The sequence below is a fragment of the Lacerta agilis genome, chromosome 4 (genome assembly GCF_009819535.1).
Source record: "Lacerta agilis isolate rLacAgi1 chromosome 4, rLacAgi1.pri, whole genome shotgun sequence".
NCBI lineage: Eukaryota > Metazoa > Chordata > Lepidosauria > Squamata > Lacertidae > Lacerta > Lacerta agilis.
In genome coordinates this window covers 44,380,978-44,399,464 of record NC_046315.1, presented here as the reverse complement: position 1 = coordinate 44,399,464, position 18,487 = coordinate 44,380,978, and the positions used below count along the sequence as shown (strand labels likewise).

Sequence of the window (18,487 nt, the reverse complement as noted above, 5' to 3'; positions counted from 1 at the left end):
TAAGCAGGACCCCCATGTTTGTATTAAGAGTTATATGAGCGAAATCCATTCCTGAGGGTTACAAAAACTCTACAGAAGAGCATGTAATACACATACAGCATGCTTACTGTGTAACTTGGAACAACTAAACTCACAGGACAGGAGAAACACCCCGAATTATTTACCTGACTTCCTTGCTTTTTGCTTTTGGTTTATTTGGTCCATTTCCCCCCTTGAATTAATTGTACTTCTTGAAATCATTGCCACAGTATGGAAGCTTCTTAAAAAGATATTTTGTGGGTGCATCATTCAAAAAGAGTGGTGAGCCTTTGATCTCCCCATTAAAAAGGAAAGTGCTGCCCAGGAAACATGCTCCCTCAATGCAAAAAAATATGAAAGTAAAATGAAGATCAAAAAGGTAGAGTGCAAATTTGTAATAACATCTACTTGTAGCATTCAATACTTTTTTTTCCTTCCAAGGTTTCCAGTTACTTTACAAGTGTTAGTGTTAATTAACAATAATCTCATGTGCATGTATTAATCCCATAAGCAGGTGAAATCTTTTACAATGGCAACGTAAGATGGGGTTGTTAGGTTTATTGCTAAATAATGTTTCCCTAGATCAGATAGCTGACAAAAAAAGCACAGTTGATTCCACCAGCAAAGCAAGCAAAGCCTTCCAAGCAACAGACTGCTCAAAGACCCCAAGTTCAGAGAAACCCATTGATCAATGGGACATTCTTATTGCAGTTTGTATATTAATGGTTATTACTTATTCAGACTTGAAGGCTTTTTTTTTTTTTTTTTTGCTAAGTACAGATAAGAGTTCCTTTGTTTTCACCTAGAAATTCAGCAGCTGGTAGGTTGAAATGAAAATACTGATGGCAGACAATCTGATACAGAAATTGGGGTGTTAGTGTTTTTCTCCCATACTCCTTTCAGATAAGTTTTATCTGCATGCTATATGCAATATGAATATTTAATCAGAGATATAGGATATAAAATCTCAATGCACTAGAAAAGTGGAACTTACATACAGTTACCCATGGGGTTTGTACCTGAATGGGCATGACCTGAGTAATCTCAAATGAAAATCTTTAAATATTCTTCATTGCTGCTACTTGGTTTTGTTGCTCTTCTAGTAATCATACTTGTGGTATTTTCCATATAAGTACAGCAACCACAAGGTGGCACTGTACAGGGAGGTTTAACTACTTAAGAAAGAAAATAAAGTTTTGTTCTTTCATAGCATAGACGTTTGGGCCCTTAAAAATTCAAAATGGTGTTAGATGGTGTAAAGAAATGGCAGCTTCTATGGGTTGAGTGAATGGAATGTTGGGCTGAATGGGAGGTTAAGGTTGAGTTAGAGGCTGCATTCACACTGCAGTTTATTCCATTCTCCTGTCATTTTCCTACTTGTTTTGTGGATTGTATTTGAGTATTCACAAGATATAAAAGCCACTTCTGGAAAACTATTGGAATGCAATGGAATATAGCACAAGTTTAGCACCCATTTCTGTGTTATTTGATTTTTTTTTTGGGGGGGGGGGTCCCTTAACTCAGAAAATTGTAGGAGCTTTGTGTGGCAATTTTCCTGCCTTTTTCACAGGTTGATCCCACAGTTGCTCAAATGATAAGCCATGAGGCAGCATACTGGCATGCCCTGCCTCCCTGCCTATTTCAATACTCATGCCGAAAAGGTAAAGCCTATGTTGGCACTCTGACAATGTATAGGATAGAAAGAAAGCAACTGGAAGCAATTGGAAGGGGAAAATGGCAGGTGAGATAAAATTATGCACCATCATCCTACCCACTGTAGGGATGGAAGAGAGTTTAAGGCAAACCAACCAAATTCACAGTTCTTGGTCATATATGCAGCTCAGAATGCAATTACTGGATTATTCAAAAAGTGATATTTTACAAGGGTTTATGGCTAATGCATAGAAAAGCATACATAAATGTTTTGGGGAGAATGCATACAAAATTAATATTTTAGGGGATGTGCATCCAAATGGATGTATTTTACTGTAAAAAATGCATATAAATCCAATGCAATTTTGTGTTGTAAGTCTCCACAGAAAATAAGATGGAATAAGTGGGAAATGGACATGGAACAGAAGCAGCCTGTTCTTTAGTCCACTTGCAGAAAAAAACTACACTTTCCCAACACTGGTTTGCAGAAATGTTGTCTAGATACAATGCTGTTCCAGAGGCTGGATTATCTGCATTCTGTTCTGTTGGATACTGAGTCTGGAATTTATGTGTGGCTTGTTGGCTTAGGAATCTCATTGGTTTTACTTAGCATCATAAGTAGATTCTGGATTGGGGCCAAAAATATAACTTTGGGAAAGACTTAGATCCTTTTTGTATTACATATTACTCAAACTAAAGGTACTATTTATTTTAATTGAGGCCAAGGCCACAGGTAGCCCTAAATCAAGATGTGGCCAACCTCATGAAAAAATAACGTTGCCTTCCCCTTCCTTCATTCATTGTGGCCACATTGCCACAACAGGTGAAATGAAGGTGATTGTCCTGAAATCATAGTGATTAGAAGAAATACAAACTATCTAAAGAATGTAGTGATGAATTGTAGGACCAAACGTAGATTCAAAACTGAGGGGTGCTTGATGATCAGAATGTTAGTGGAGGAAAAACTACAAGCATCCAGGAACTTGCAAGTGATCATTCACAAACTTAAGATCACATAAAGGTAAGGTAAAGGGATCCCTGACCATTAGGTCCAGTCGTGTCCAGCTCTGGGGTTGCGGCACTCATCTCGCGTTACTGGCCGAGGGAGCTGGCATACAGCTTCTGGGTCATGTAGCCAGCATGACAAAGCCGCTTCTGGCAAACCAGAGCAGCGCACAGAAACGCCGTTTACCTTCCCACCGGAGCGGTACCTATTTATCTACTTGCACTTTGACATGCTTTCGAACTGCTAGGTGGGCAGGAGCTGGGACCGAGCAACAGGGGCTCACCCCATCATGGGGATTTGAACCGCTGACCTTCTGATCACCAAGCCCTAGGCTCTGTGGTTTAACCCACAGTGCCACCCGCGTCCCTAAGATCACATACTTATATGCTAAAAACACAAGAAAATGATTCTTTATTAATCCACTGGGAGATGTCACCAGGAGTCTGGGAGTGAGGTTTCTCCATCCAGCTCAGAATTCCATCCTCAGTGAGGTGTGTCTGTCTTTACAGACATCTCTTTACAGATTTCATCAGTTGCTGAAGATGCCCCTCTTTACCCTGGCCTTTGAAAACTGAAGAATTGATTTTGGTGTCTTCCCTGTAATGTGTTGTATGAATTATTGATTTTGGATTATGGATGGGGTTATTGTTTTCATTGTGCTTTTATATGCTATAACCTACACTGGAGCCTTCTATTGAAGGCTTAACAACAACAACAACAACAACAACAACAACAACAACAACAACAACAACAACAACAACAACAACACATACCGCACGCATATGCAGACACATTCAGACAAACACAGCCACACATATTCAGCCACACATGGTTTTCTGGGGTGGAAAATGAAGGAAGGGAAGCTCTCTTCTTATCTTTTAAAATGGCCTCTACTTTCTTATTGGGCACTAACACTCCAAGAAGACCTTTGCAAACAGGAAGCAGACTTCCCACCTGCTTCCTGAGCTCTAAAACCTTGCAGTGTTGCTGTTATTGCAGGAACCTCTCCTTTCTGTTTCCTGAGCTACCTGGGAGGCACAAAGGCCCCATTTAAAGATAAAAAGTGGCACTCAACTTGAGGACTGAAAACATTTTGGAAATCTAGAAATACCAGAAAACCTATTTGGGAGGTCTTGGAGGACCACATAGAAATGTTTTGGGGGACAGATATAGGCAATGGGTAGGGTTATCCACCCCTGATCTAGGTAGAAAAATGTAAGCTGAAGATAATGTCCTAGATCTGAAAAAGTTGATGGCTGTAATGCAATATTAGAAGTAACGTCCTTGGTGGAAGAAAGAAGTCTTTCTGTTCCACTTCAAGATTTGGTTAAAAGCTGACCACATAATTTTAGATGTATAACTTGGATATTTTATGCTATTATCCCATTGCATATTCAAAGACATGACACTTTTATTTCCCCAATTTACATCCATAGGAATTTTTTCTAATAGAATTGGCACACATATGCATCTTCCTATATAAATAAAAATGTAAGTCTGTTGACATGCAGCAGTTTGTGTTGCCACCAATAGGTGGCTACACCAACTCCAGTGTGACGGCAAGCAGCATGGGAAGCAGGTGATCTAGGCAAGCTGTTTAACATGAGTGGAGGCACGTCACAGAGCAGTATGGCAAACTGCTCTGTGTGTAGCACCTCCCCCCCATTAAACATGGTTTAAATTTTACATGCACAGAGACACACACTACCTGCTTTAAATGTGTAATTTTATATCCAACCCTATCCACTAGTTCCACTCTAGGGTGTCATGAAGAACCACATAGCTGTATTTTCAAACCTTCAACTACTTAATCCCAAAAGTGTGACCGAGGAACATGAAATTGAAAATATCTACACTACATGCACACATTTGGGAAGGAAACATATTTTATGAAAAGTTCACGTTCTTTGAACTTTTTCCCGCTGGAAAGCTTTGGAGTTGGGGGGTAGGCTAAGTTCAAACAAGATTATTACTTAATTAACTAGGAGCAGTTATTTGGCCACAAATGGGGAAGGAATCTTTTGTGGGGGGGGGGGGGTTGCTGCAACTTCTCCCTAAATATATGGATGCAGACTGTGTTTTCACCTCACAACTTGTTTTATAAAAGCATAGGGATAAGCAATATCAAAACATAAAACCAACAGACCAGAATCTTAGTAGCTGTATAACTATAACAAGTCAGATTGTGTGTGTGTGTGTGTGTGTGTGTGTGTGTGCATGCTCTTTACTTTCTTTTTAAAAATCCAGAAGCCTGTACTTTTCCATCTCATAAATATTTCAGATAAATCTATGAATAATTAGTGCAACAAAGATTAAATCTTCTTCTAAAGATGCACGGTGAATGAAGTAAAGCACTGCTAACATGCAGCTAAGTCTTGAGCATTTATACAGTCTGAAGCAGGAAATTTCTCGCACACAATAGAGATTAAACACACTCGGTGCATACAGTATTCTCCTCAGCATTCTGAATTGGGACTATGGCGTAGCAGTTGTTGTCTTGAGCAGGTTTTTCTTGGTGATTTTCAAGCCCGGTGTTACCTACCCAAGTGGCAGTGACACCAGCTTTCACCGAAGCCTTATTACTCTTAAAAGAGCAATTTGGTTGGTTGCACGGCTATTAGGATCAGACAGCCAAGCTTAAAGCTGTCAGTACAACTGCTTCTCATCTGTTCTCTCTCTCTCTTTTTTCTTTCTCTCACCCCCCACAATCCTGACATCTTTTCTCTGTTCTGCTGGACACAGGCATTACTGTTTTTATCATTTTCAATCACGCTCACACTGAAAGCTGACGAATATATTCCCACTGAAGCCAAAGTGAGGAGCACGAAATTCTTTTATAGCTCCTATAGTAGCAGCAGCAGCAGCAGCAGCAGCAGCAGCAGCAGCAGCACTGGCTGCATGTTGTGTGTGGGAAAAGCTGGATCACAGAGAGATGTGGCGTTCCTCAGGGCTACTTCACTAGATATTACTTCAGAATGGCAAAGCCGCTCCGTGTACTGATTTTTCAATGATTAATGACTCCTTTCCAAGCAAAGACTGAATGGAGAAAGTGAGGGGAAAGATGTAAGGTGGGGGGAGAGAAGACCTGTGGAAAATAACTTGTGGAAATGTTATCATCAGAGAGACAGAGGGAAATTACAATGCTTGAACTTCTTTTTATTTTGATGCTGCTCTTCTCTGGACCAACTCTAAGCAAGCTAAGTAGGACTAAATCAGGCAAACACTGGAAGGGTGGTAAGTGATAAAAGTTTTATAAGGAATGTCAGTTGGAAACCCTGAAAAGCAAACAGGGCTCATATTTGATTTCTTGGTAATAAATATAATTTTTTGAAATCATTGAGGTTTTAATTATTGTCTAGATTTCAAATAAATTCTAAATGGAATATAGAACTGAATCTAATGTGTTTGCTTGTACATTTTCCTGTGTAAAGCCTTTCTTTCCAAAAGGGAAGTATTGACTTAAATAAGCATGCATGCATAAGAGATCTTGGCATATCTGGATAAAGCTTTTATCATGTACATATTCTAAACAGGTGATTTAGAAATTGGTGTACTTGTGATTGTGATAGCATTGTTTGCTTGTTTCAGAATGGATATGGGAGGGGGGAAGGGAGAGGGGGTACAGATGCTTGTGTCTATGTTGCCTGTAAAGGCACTGTAGGCTCCCGAGATTGACCTGTTTTATATATATATATATATATATGTACTTCACTCTGTTCAGTGTACACATTATTAGTACACATTATGGAATTATTGGGCAGACATTTTTCAGAACATGACTGTTATGGAAATGCAGTGCCAGCATCACTAATGGACTGGCTGACTGTATCAGTGTTGATGTGTTAATAATGAATAATTGCATTAACTTTATTGAATTTATTTTATTGTGCTAAGGGAAAAAAACCACTTACGGCTTTTGAAGGTTGCAATCTATTTCTTTCCATACTCATAAACTCAGGAGGATATGTATGCTACTTGTGCTGGTACCATTCACTAAATATTAATTTTCCTAAAGTTTGTTTTGTTTTGCTTCTGGAAAGTAACAAATTGATATCTATGGGAAAACATGGGATAAAAATAGTTGATAGTCAAATAGTAAATGAATATCAATGATTGGGGGGGGGAGTGGTGGTAGCAGATGCTAGACAGTATTCACCTTCTCTTTCACCCATGATGTTTCTTGATATTGTTGATGGGAAGCACCCCATGACATGTGCACCTCTACCGTTGATCACTGCTTCAGTAGCACTTTCTGGTTTTTTTTATACTGTCAGTGTTGTGATCTGAGGTTAAAGAGTAACATCAACATTAAGAAGAAGTTTTAATAATTCATCACAACATCTCAGCAGGAGACTCTCATCCCATCCCTCCCCCCCCCATCTCTCATTGCATGAAAGACTTTACAAACCATCCACGTGCTGTATCTTCAAGGGAAACGTTCCAGCAGGAAATTAGCCTGAAATGTGTAAAGACAAGGTAGCCAACAGATTATGAATCTGTCTTCTTTTGCTTTTGCTTTATTTCATTGAAAGTTGTGGCAGGTGAACATGACTGGTTTGCTTATGACATGTCTTATTTTTCTTCTTATGTGTACTTGATACCCATGCAGAAGAACTTGCTGTACTTCTTGCCTGCCAGTGTCAATGGAGGCAGGGAATGTGGTTCATGAAATGTAGATGATGTGAAGCTGAGTTGTGACAAAGGCCTACAGTGAATCTGAAAACTAATCATGTCAGCTTAATAGATAAGATCCCTGCCTTCTCTGGTAGCTATATGTTTCTCCACACAGGCACATCATCGCATCACCTCCAATACATGAAACAAACTCTCTCTCATGGTCACTCAATAATGATATGGTTGATAAATGAGCAGAAACTCCTAAGTTGCCCCTTGATGGTTGTGGCAAGGTGGAAAGCAGAGTGCACATCCCTGCTTGGTTTATAAAAGCTTGTGTCCTTATTAGAAGTTTCTTGATTGTGAGCAAAATGTCAACTGACTGTTTTGCTGTGAATAAAGTTTCCAATTTCACAAGCCACCACTCAAGGCATATTGTGGATGTTTCTGGCAATGTTTGACAATGGCAAGTTAGGCACTGTATCATTAGTATCACTAGTAGGAGAAGCTGAGATGAGCATAGGGAAATAAGAGGCTGCCATAAGCAGAGTACTTGTGCATGAACGGATCCTTATGTATGAAACTGATGTGCTCTGCTTTGGCTATACAAACATTTGGTAACAAACATGTACTGTACAGTTTTCAGAAGTTATATGGACCCTATACAGAGGGAATGCAATGACAGAAGATTACATTAGATTCATTAGACAGGATAGAGAAGAGGGAAGAAAGAATATTCAAAATTTACATGTCCGCTTGGGACATATATTTCTCTATATTCTCCCCCAGTTCCAATTTGGCTCTAGAAATCTGGAAAACCATGAGCACATGGGTTTTGTAAACATTTGTACTTGCACAAACATGTTCAGATACTGAAAGTTCCACAGGTGACAAAAACCTGTCAGGCTTTTTCTTTGTTGGCTCACATCTTATCTGTGGTTTTGTTGTTGGTCCTCTATCTCCCAACAAGGTACTGATTTTTCCAGTAGTATCAGGGGATAACATGGTTACTACTCATAGTTTGTTTCTTGTTCTGAATATATGGTAAGTACCAACTGTTCTGAATGCTCAACATTTTGTTGTTGAAAGAGGTGTCTTAGTTCTTCTAATAATTCTTTCTAGCAGATAGTACTGAGAAGAATTACACTTGCACAAAACAAACTCACAAAGCCACATATTTAAAAGGCATTAATGTGTGTCTGGGCACACCTGGCACACCCTGTACACATGCTTATATTTGGAGAGTGTGTGGGGCAAGTGTGGAGAAGGGGAAGAAGTCCAGATGTGTAAGTGGAAATCATTTTCATGGTTCGCCCATGCCCTAGAGGTTCAGTTCACCTTTACCAGGCTCTGAGTCTTTAGTGTTGCAAGCCTTGTGTCTGAAAGGAAACATCCCTGGTTTCTTTTAGGTGTTTTTTTAGAACAAAAACAAAACCCTAGATAGTTCAGACAGGCCTCTGTTGAATTGGATTTTTTTTTTGTAAACCAACCATTTTTTATAGACATGTTACTAATGCTTTTACCAATGCTGTTGTTGTTAGATTACATTTTTCTGTTGCGCACCACTTTGCTGTATTTCCTATGAGAGCCTGGTTTATAAATATTTAAATAAATAAATAGTGCCAAAGGAGCCAGGTGATGGGGAAGGAACCACACTGCAGCATCTCCCCTCTTGCTAAGATAATGTTGGAAAGGGCCCTTAAACACAATGGATATGAACTGTGATAAATAAATACATTCTACAAAATCACCAGTGTGCCTATTGTGCGACATCTTAAGTGCCTTGAATGTAGTAACTGTGCACTACTTTTACAAAGCAGTCGCCCTGAACATTGTCTGGATGCAGCAGTTGTAAAGAATTCAAATTGTTCCTCCTTAACTTACCGGTATATGTATGAATATTCAGTTATGTAGGGGACATATCCAAGGATGTTGAGTATTGGGCCCAAATCTTTTTTTCCTGAGTGTCCTGGGTGTTTCTGGGTAGGTAGTGAACTCAAGGGAAATAGAACTGTGATGTGCTTTTGGATTCCAGGTAGGCTATTCGCTTAGAAAAATTAATTGATTTATTATTATTTATTATTTTATTTAGAGGTCACTTGGAAAGTAATAAATGGGGGCAATTAAAGAGAAAAGTGAATTTATTTGGAACAGGATCTCTCGGGAAATTGATTGAGATAAATGAAGTGAAAAGCATTTAGGGTGATCTAGAATGGAGTGCAAATTAATTCAGGGCTTGTGCCCTGTATCTTTTAAGTACACTGCTAGATATATCTGATCTTGAGATTCATAATAATAATCTATGGAAATCACATCTACTTCTTTCATATTGTCAAGTCTTTTCTCAATATGCACATAAAGATTTGAAGTGGGTTGGAAATGGATACAGTGGATCTACATGTATATAAAGAGATGTGAAAGCCAAATTGGCCAAATGCCATGAGAAAATTGGGCATCTATTGACAACTAATGTCTGTAGGCCATTGAGAATATCAGGTAGGTATTACTGAGGAAGTTGGGAAAGTGCTAGTCTTTACTTTTGTTCAGCATACACAATTAATAATTTGTTTTTTTTTTTTATAAGAATTTATTGACCTTTTTCTTATAACAACATATACCCACACCCACACCTACAATTAAACAAATACAAAGCAAATACATTGATAAAACAAATACAAACAGTGTCAAGTTTTCTTGTTGCATCTTTTCTTTAAAAAGAAAATTTCTATTTCCATATCTTGACCATTGACTTCCCCTGCCCTTTCTCCTTCGAGTTCATATCCTTAATCTATTTTATAACCATTTCTCCTGAAATTCAAATTCAATTATATAGTTACGCACAATTATATATTCAACATTTAACTAACAATGCATCATCGTAGTAATATCTCATCATAATTCTTCTTCCATTGAAATCTTCACCAATCATTTATATCATATCTATCTCTTCTATCCTTTAAACTGCTGCTAATAACATAGTAACTCAAAATATCTCCTTTCATATTCAAACAAAAAATAAAACAGAAAGATTGTTGACAGTATTCACCCTCCGATTTCAAAATTCCATGACAGGCTACTTCAAATTTTACTTAGTGTTTCACCCCACACCCCCTCTGTCCATTATTCTTCTCCTGGTGGCCTCAACACTGAATTTCCCTGTGGCTTCCCTCTCCAAGCGTCCACAGATCCAGGCACAGTCCAAAACTCTCCTTGCCACGAGCTCCAGGATGTCCATCTCGCCGTCTCTCAGCTTCTCCGGTTCTTTGTAGCATTCCTTTTCTTCTTGTAAAAACCATAATTCTCTGTCCCTGGCCCCCGAGCTCACACCTCGGGGACTGGATATAACAAATCTTACCGTCGCCTTGGGACTGCCACCCCCAAAAGGCGAGTTTCTTCTCCGAAGTAGCTCACTCATTTCTCTCCATCTTCCCAGACACCCTCTCAGCTCTTTGGCAAGACTTTCTTCCAAAGTGTTGAAAGTTTTAAAAGCCTCCTCTGTGGGCAATTGGTTCTCTTTCAGACCCCCACACAAGACTTTGACTTTCCTGTACAGCAGTTCCACCTTCAAAGCAGTGAGCCTCTGTTCGTCCGTTAGTCCAGAGTTCAGTACCAGTTCAAGGACGAAGCCCAGCATACTGGTAGAGGGGGAGGAAGTGGGTATCAAATTTCTACTCCTGCCTCTCTGTTCATCGCCATTTTCCTAAACTGGAGCGCAGATACCGCAACTTTAAATGGAGATATTTTCCACTAATTTACTTCCCAAGAAAAAAGTTTGCCAGTCTCATGTATCAATTTTAAGCACATTGTAGCAGTCCTGTAGCAGCAGTTGCTCAAATTGGTTAGCTTCTTTAACTCGAAGGGAAGAAGGCAGGCTGCCTTTCTCCTTCCCCCCGGATCGTTCCAAAAGCTCGATTTCTGGTCAAATTAGTTACTCACGACCACCGGGTTCCTTTGGCTCCATTCTTCAAAGGTAGAACTAAGACGCTCACCGCGGGCTTTGTCGCCGCATTTGCATCCCGGTTGGGGCATATCCCCGTAAGCCCGGCTCCGTTGTCCCTTCACCCCCACTCCCCCTTTACAGGGGGGGCAAGGGAAGGGTTCGGAGCCTCCGTGGGCGCAGCCGGGGAGCCCAGGGTGCGGGACGCTCTTCCCGCACCCCAACCGGAGCCCCGCTTTGCGGTTGCGGGGCTCCTAACCCCCGGGATGGATCGGGCGCCTCGCAGCCGAAGCAGCCCCGACCACCCGCTATGGCGTCGCCAGCCGGAAGTCGAGACCCACAATTAATAATTTGTTAGAGGGAAAACTGTAGTTGTTCCTGCTGGCTCCACCCTCAGCCTCCACACAGGTACATTGTATAGGCTTCCTAGACATTATCCAATGCCTCAAAAATTGGAAGGTACAGATTGCACCAGGGAGATTTGTCAGGTACTAAACAGTGGCCAGGAACATTACAACTTCTTTCCATCTATAATTTTTTACACCTACAAATCCAGGTGGAAATCCAGGCAAGTCATTAGACATTTAAAAGAGAAATGTTGTTGTGCTAATAGTTACCCTGTGAAAAAGTAGCAGTTTACTTCCACATTACTTTCAGTAGTAAGATACAGTTTAATCTCAGCTGTAACAATTTTCATGTCTTTGTCTGACGTGAAATACTATACTATACAAATACTATTGCTGAAGAACCTATGTATGCAAAGGCCATAATGCTATTCATCAAAATTGATGTGTAGTTAGCATGACTTATTTTTAAGAGAGAGCTTCATATCTGGAAGCATCATTATTATTTATCATACCTGCTACTGGTTTATCACCAGATAGTTATCCATAATATATCTGCAGTAAAAAAATAAAAATATTGGGCCACAGTTTTCGGTACATGTGTGAGTTAAAGGAGCACCATTTGTCCAAGTTGCAGTATCTGTGTAAAGTTTATACAGCAGCCAATGGGGAAACTGCTTTTCCAGTTAACAGTGCTTACATTTTTAAGTTTATTAACAAACTTAAAACCATGGAGAGACCTGGTCTGAATAGAGACATTGGATTCTTATCTCATTATACATGACAAAGGTATCTTTAGCCATCTCACCCCTTGCCTTTTCTTGTAAGACCAATTGCAGTCGTTAACAGTCGTCAACAGGTTTTCCACACCTATCAGCCAATCACCCATTCCCACCACCCTTCTGAGTAATACCTCTCCCCACCCTATATACAAGGGTCTGGTGACTTCTGTTTCAGTGTATCTGAAGAAGTGTGCATGCACATGAAAGCTCATACCAAGAACAAACTTATTTGGTCTCTAAGGTGCTACTGGAAGGAATTTTTTTATTTTTTTATTTTTGTTTCGACTATGGCAGATGAACACGGCTACCTACCTGTAACTACATTTTTACTGTTTTCTTGGCTACTTTTAGTACAACTCCTCCAGCTGGAACCCAACCGCTTCTATACCAAAGTATATCTAGGATTGTGTGGCCTTGATTCCCGTCTTATGATCCTGTCCATTCGTTCCAGTGCTTTTTCTTTCTGGGTATAGAATGTTGCCCTTTACAATGCAGTACAATTCATAGGTCCCAGTTTCTGTTGTCCATTATCTTATTCGCAATGCCACCTTCCATTGAATTCCTCTTTGTATTTGCTTGCAGTGGTTCCTGTTAAAAAAAACCCGCACATCCCCAAAAATTACTTGTCAGAAAGTAGATTTGTAATTCTGAAGAGAAGATTCTTAAATTAGAAGCTGAGCAAATTCATTATGGGAAAATAGATGTGAGGAAAGAAGCTTTGGAACAGTTGTGAAGTATTGTCAACATTAGAGAATCAGCAGGCAAAACCAAAGTTTCTTAATTAGCACTACAAATAGAATGAACCCATGGAAATTGCCTGTTAAATGTTCTAAGAGAACAGATATTCAGAGATATTAAAATGCTGAATCTTTTGGGGGGGTTGTGTGATCTGATTTTTGTTTTGATTTTATGTAAGTTATTTTTAATGTGAACTGCCCTGAGACCTTCAGGTATAGGGCGGTATAGAAATAAAATAAAATAAAATAATAATATTCCAAATGATGAACTACCCCACATGCATATTGAGGTGCCTAAGAAAGCTATGTGGATATTTTGGCTTTCCCCATTTTAGTAATTTTTTAAAAGGCAGTTACATTAACTGAATACCATTGATTTTAGACTCTTAACAACTCAAATTATTTTCTGATAAATACTCAAGGACCACATTATAGCTTTTAAAAGCCATTTGTAAACACCTCTAGGAATTCTTCGGAAGAAGAGAGTGAAACTTTGGTTTCATGGTTTAATCTTTAAAAATTGAGGAACAAATTGTAAGTAATGCTAACCTTTTTGTTATTCCATCATTACTCTTCTGAATGCCATGCAAATCTTTTTACCCACAAGCCCATTATATAATGCTTTTTCTAAGTATTATGCATTTTTCAGACAGTTTCTGTAGAACAGCTGTGGGTAATTTTGGTCCTCCAAATACTTCATGAACTACAGCTACTGTCAGTCCTAGGAAACAACAAGGATGCCATGCTAAGCAGACAGGAAATTGTTTTGTTCTCACTAAATCCATAGCAGAGGAGCTGCCAAAGTAATGACTCAAGAAACATCTAAATCAGGCATGGCCAAACTTGGCCCTCCAGCTCTTTTGGGACTACAACTCCCATCATCCCTAGCTAACAGGACCAGTGGTCAGGGGTGATGGGAATTGTATTCCCAAAACAGCTGGAGGTCCAAGTTTGCCCATGCCTGGTCTAAATAAAGAAACAATGGGAAGATCTATTCCTAGTTCAAGATGAAAACTTTAAAAACTGCTAGAATACACCATCTTGTTGTTGTTGTTTAGAGAGCCAGTGTGGTGTAGTGGTTAAGAGGGGTAGACTCGTAATCTGGGGAACCGGGTTCGTGTCTCCACTCCTCCACATGCAGCTGCTGGGTGACCTTGGGCTAGTCACACTTCTCTGAAGTCTCTCAGCCCCACTCACCTCACAGAGTGTTTGTTGTGGGGGAGGAAGGGAAAGGAGAATGTTAGCCGCTTTGAGACTCCTTCGGGTAGTGAAAAGCGGGATATCAAATCCAAACTCTTCTTCTTCTTCTTCTTAGTTGTTTAGTCGTTTAGTCGTGTCCGACTCTTCGTCACCGCATGGACCAGAGCACGCCAGGCATTCCTGTCTTCCACTGTCTCCTGCAGTTTGGTCAGACTCATGTTAGTAGCTTCGAGAACACTGCCCAACTATCTCGTCCTCTGTCATCCCCTTCTCCTTGTGTCCTCAATCTTCCCCAACTTCAGGGTCTTTTCCAGGGAGACTGAGGTAGCCAAAGTATTGGAGCATCAGCTTCAGGATCTGTCGTTCCAGTGAGCACTCAGGGCTGATTTCCTTAAGGATGGATAGGTTTGATCTTCTTGCAGTCCATGGGACTCTCGAGAGTCTCCTCCAGCACCATAATTCAAAAGCCTCAATTCTTCGGCGATCAGCCTTCTTTATGGCCCAGCTCTCACTTCCATACATCACTACTGGGAAAACCATAGCTTTAACTATATGGACCTTTGTCGGCAAGGTAATGTCTCTGCTTTTTAAGATGCTGTCTAGGTTTGTCATTGCTTTTCTCCCAAGAAGCAGGCATCTTTTAATTTTGTTACTGCTGTCACCATCAGCAGTGATCATGGAACCCAAGAAAGGAAAATCTCTCACTGCCTCCATTTCTTCCCCTTCTATTTGCCAGGAGGTGATGGGACCAGTGGCCATGATCTTAGTTTTTTTGATGTTGAGCTTCAGACCATATTTTGCACTCTCCTCTTTCACCCTCATTAAAAGGTTCTTTAATTCCTCCTCACTTTCTGCCATCAAGGTAGTATCATCAGCATATCTGAGGTTGTTGATATTTCTTCCGGCAATCTTAATTACAGCTTGGGATTCATCCAGTCCAGCCTTTCACATGACGAATTCTGCATATAAGTTAAATAAGCAGGAAGACAATATACAACCTTGTCGTACTCTTTTCCCAATTTTGAACCAATCAATTATTCCATATCTAGTTCTAACTGTAGCTTCTTGTCCCACTTAGAGATTTCTCAGGAGACGGGTGAGGTGATCAGGCACTCCCATTTCTTTAAGAACTTTTCACAGTTTGCTGTGGTCGACACAGTCAAATGCTTTTGTGTAGTCAATGAAGCAGAAGTAGATGTCTTTCTGGAACTCACTAGCATTCTCCATAATCCAGTGCATGTTTGCAATTTTGTAATACACCATCTGACTACAAGCAAATTCTGATGGATTCCACCTCCCCTATAAACCTGTAAAATAAATCTCAAGCCATGGGAATCGCATTTTACAAGTTTTACAAGTTTAGACTCTGCTATGCAAATGTGCAGGCAAAAGTATTCTGACATTTTTTGAAGGCATTTGGACTATATTTGTTTTTTTTTTTATAAGAATTTATTGACCTTTTTCTTATAACAACATATACCCACACCCACACCTACAATTAAACAAATACAAAACAAATACATTGATAAAACAAATACAAACAGTGTCAAGTTTTCTTGTTGCATCTTTTCTTTAAAAAGAAAATTTCTATTTCCATATCTTGACCATTGACTTCCCCTGCCCTTTCTCCTTCGAGTTCATATCCTTAATCTATTTTATAACCATTTCTCCTGAAATTCAAATTCAATTATATAGTTACACACAATTATATATTCAACATTTAACTAACAATGCATCATCGTAGTAATATCTCATCATAATTCTTCTTCCATTGAAATCTTCACCAATCATTTATATCATGTCTATCTCTTCTATCCTTTAAACTGCTGCTAATAACATAGTAACTCAAAATATCTCCTTTCATATTCAAACAAAAAATAAAACAGAAAGATTGTTGACAGTATTCACCCTCCGATTTCAAAATTCCATGACAGGCTACTTCAAATTTTACTTAGTGTTTCACCCCACACCCCCTCTGTCCATTATTCTTCTCCTGGTGGCCTCAACACTGAATTTCCCTGTGGCTTCCCTCTCCAAGCGTCCACAGATCCGGGCACAGTCCAAAACTCTCCTTGCCACGAGCTCCAGGATGTCCATCTCGTCGTCTCTCAGCTTCTCCGGTTCTTTGTAGCATTCCTTTTCTTCTTGTAAAAACCATAATTCTCTGTCCCTGGCCCCCGAGCTCACACCTCGGGGACTGGATATAACAAATCTTACCGTCGCCTTGGGACTGCCACCCCCAAAAGGCGAGTTTCTTCTCCGAAGTAGCTCACTCATTTCTCTCCATCTTCCCAGACATCCTCTCAGCTCTTTGGCAAGACTTTCTTCCAAAGTGTTAAAAGTTTTAAAAGCCTCCTCTGTGGGCAATTGGTTCTCTTTCAGACCCCCACACAAGACTTTGACTTTCCTGTACAACAGTTCCACCTTCAAAGCAGTGAGCCTCTGTTCGTCCGTTAGTCCAGAGTTCAGTACCAGTTCAAGGACGAAGCCCAGCATACTGGTAGAGGGGGAGGAAGTGGGTATCAAATTTCTACTCCTGCCTCTCTGTTTATCGCCATTTTCCTAAACTGGAGCGCAGATACCGCAACTTTAAATGGAGATATTTTCCACTAATTTACTTCCCAAGAAAAAAGTTTGCCAGTCTCATGTATCAATTTTAAGCACATTGTAGCAGTCCTGTAGCAGCAGTTGCTCAAATTGGTTAGCTTCTTTAACTCGAAGGGAAGAAGGCAGGCTGCCTTTCTCCTTCCCCCCGGATCGTTCCAAAAGCTCGATTTCTGGTCAAATTAGTTACTCACGACCACCGGGTTCCTTTGGCTCCATTCTTCAAAGGTAGAACTAAGACGCTCACCGCGGGCTTTGTCGCCGCATTTGCATCCCGGTTGGGGCATATCCCCGTAAGCCCGGCTCCGTTGTCCCTTCACCCCCACTCCCCCTTTACAGGGGGGGCAAGGGAAGGGTTCGGAGCCTCCGTGGGCGCAGCCGGGGAGCCCAGGGTGCGGGACGCTCTTCCCGCACCCTAACCGGAGCCCCGCTTTGCGGTTGCGGGGCTCCTAACCCCCGGGATGGATCGGGCGCCTCGCAGCCGAAGCAGCCCCGACCACCCGCTATGGCGTCGCCAGCCGGAAGTCCCATTTGGACTATATTTGGCACCATGGTGGAAATGAGTGATTGTTGAATAACAGTGTGCTGGAAGGTCTGGGCGCAGAATGTCTGAAAGGGGAAACTAGGATGTTACTGGTAGCATTCAGATACCATGTTTCTGCTCCTCCAAACTAGAAACTAGTTGTGTGTTTATATCCTCCTTACTAACTAAGGCAGTCTAATAAATGACTTCCTGGGTTAATCAAACCCTAGTTTGTCATTCTGTGGTTTCAGCAAGCCCTCAAACCCGAGATAGCAACCACAGTTTGATCCTGGTATGTTTTCCAGCTTTTATTTGTTCGTTCAAACCATATCTTGTCAGTTAAGACAGACTATAGTTGGATTACGCTAGCAAGTTATTTACTAAGCCACACATGAGGAGAGATTGCTTAGCTCTTTTCCAAAATATGTCTGAATGTAGCCACTGTATTAAAATGGAAAAACATGTATATATTGCATATGCTTTCAGCTATGCAAAATACAGTGGTTTATGTTGAATCTGTGCTAGGGAATGATATTTTGTGAATAATGATATTATTTGCAAAATAAAAGAGTAATCTTTACTATGCCTATGTAATTGAGGATATGAATTTACAACACTGAATTGGGGGGGCGAGGGGGAGAGATGTGTGATTTATTTTTATTTTTTTACTGTGAAACATTTAAAGTACCATGCTAGCAAAAAGCAGCTCTGTGGCTTTTCAATATGTGGTAATAGATTGTCTGTGGTAGGGAAAGCTCAAACATCCCAAATCAGCTAACTTCACTGTGGTAATGAATATTTGTGCAAAGCCACCTTACTCTGAAGACTTATTTGAGGTCTGAATGCTTGAGACACAGAGTTACTGCCACTTTGATTGCCTTTATGTAGAAATTAATTTGCTAAGCATGTCTCAAAATCAGGTTATTCTAATTGGCTAAATTTTCTTTTTAAATAATTTCTTATATTATAGTTCTGTGTTTGAATATGCTTCCTATTCTGATTGTCTGATTAAATTCTGAATCCTTTTCTGTGTACACTTGAGGAAGATGTGACCAAGAGGCTAATTCTC

The 18,487-nt window shown here is 40.3% G+C and overlaps 1 protein-coding gene across 2 annotated transcripts in view; it reads left to right on the top strand.

The window, feature by feature from the left end:
- The window catches only part of ROBO2 (roundabout guidance receptor 2), a 980,064-nt gene that overhangs the window by 152,632 nt on the left and 808,945 nt on the right, over positions 1-18,487 (top strand). The window lies entirely within an intron of this gene.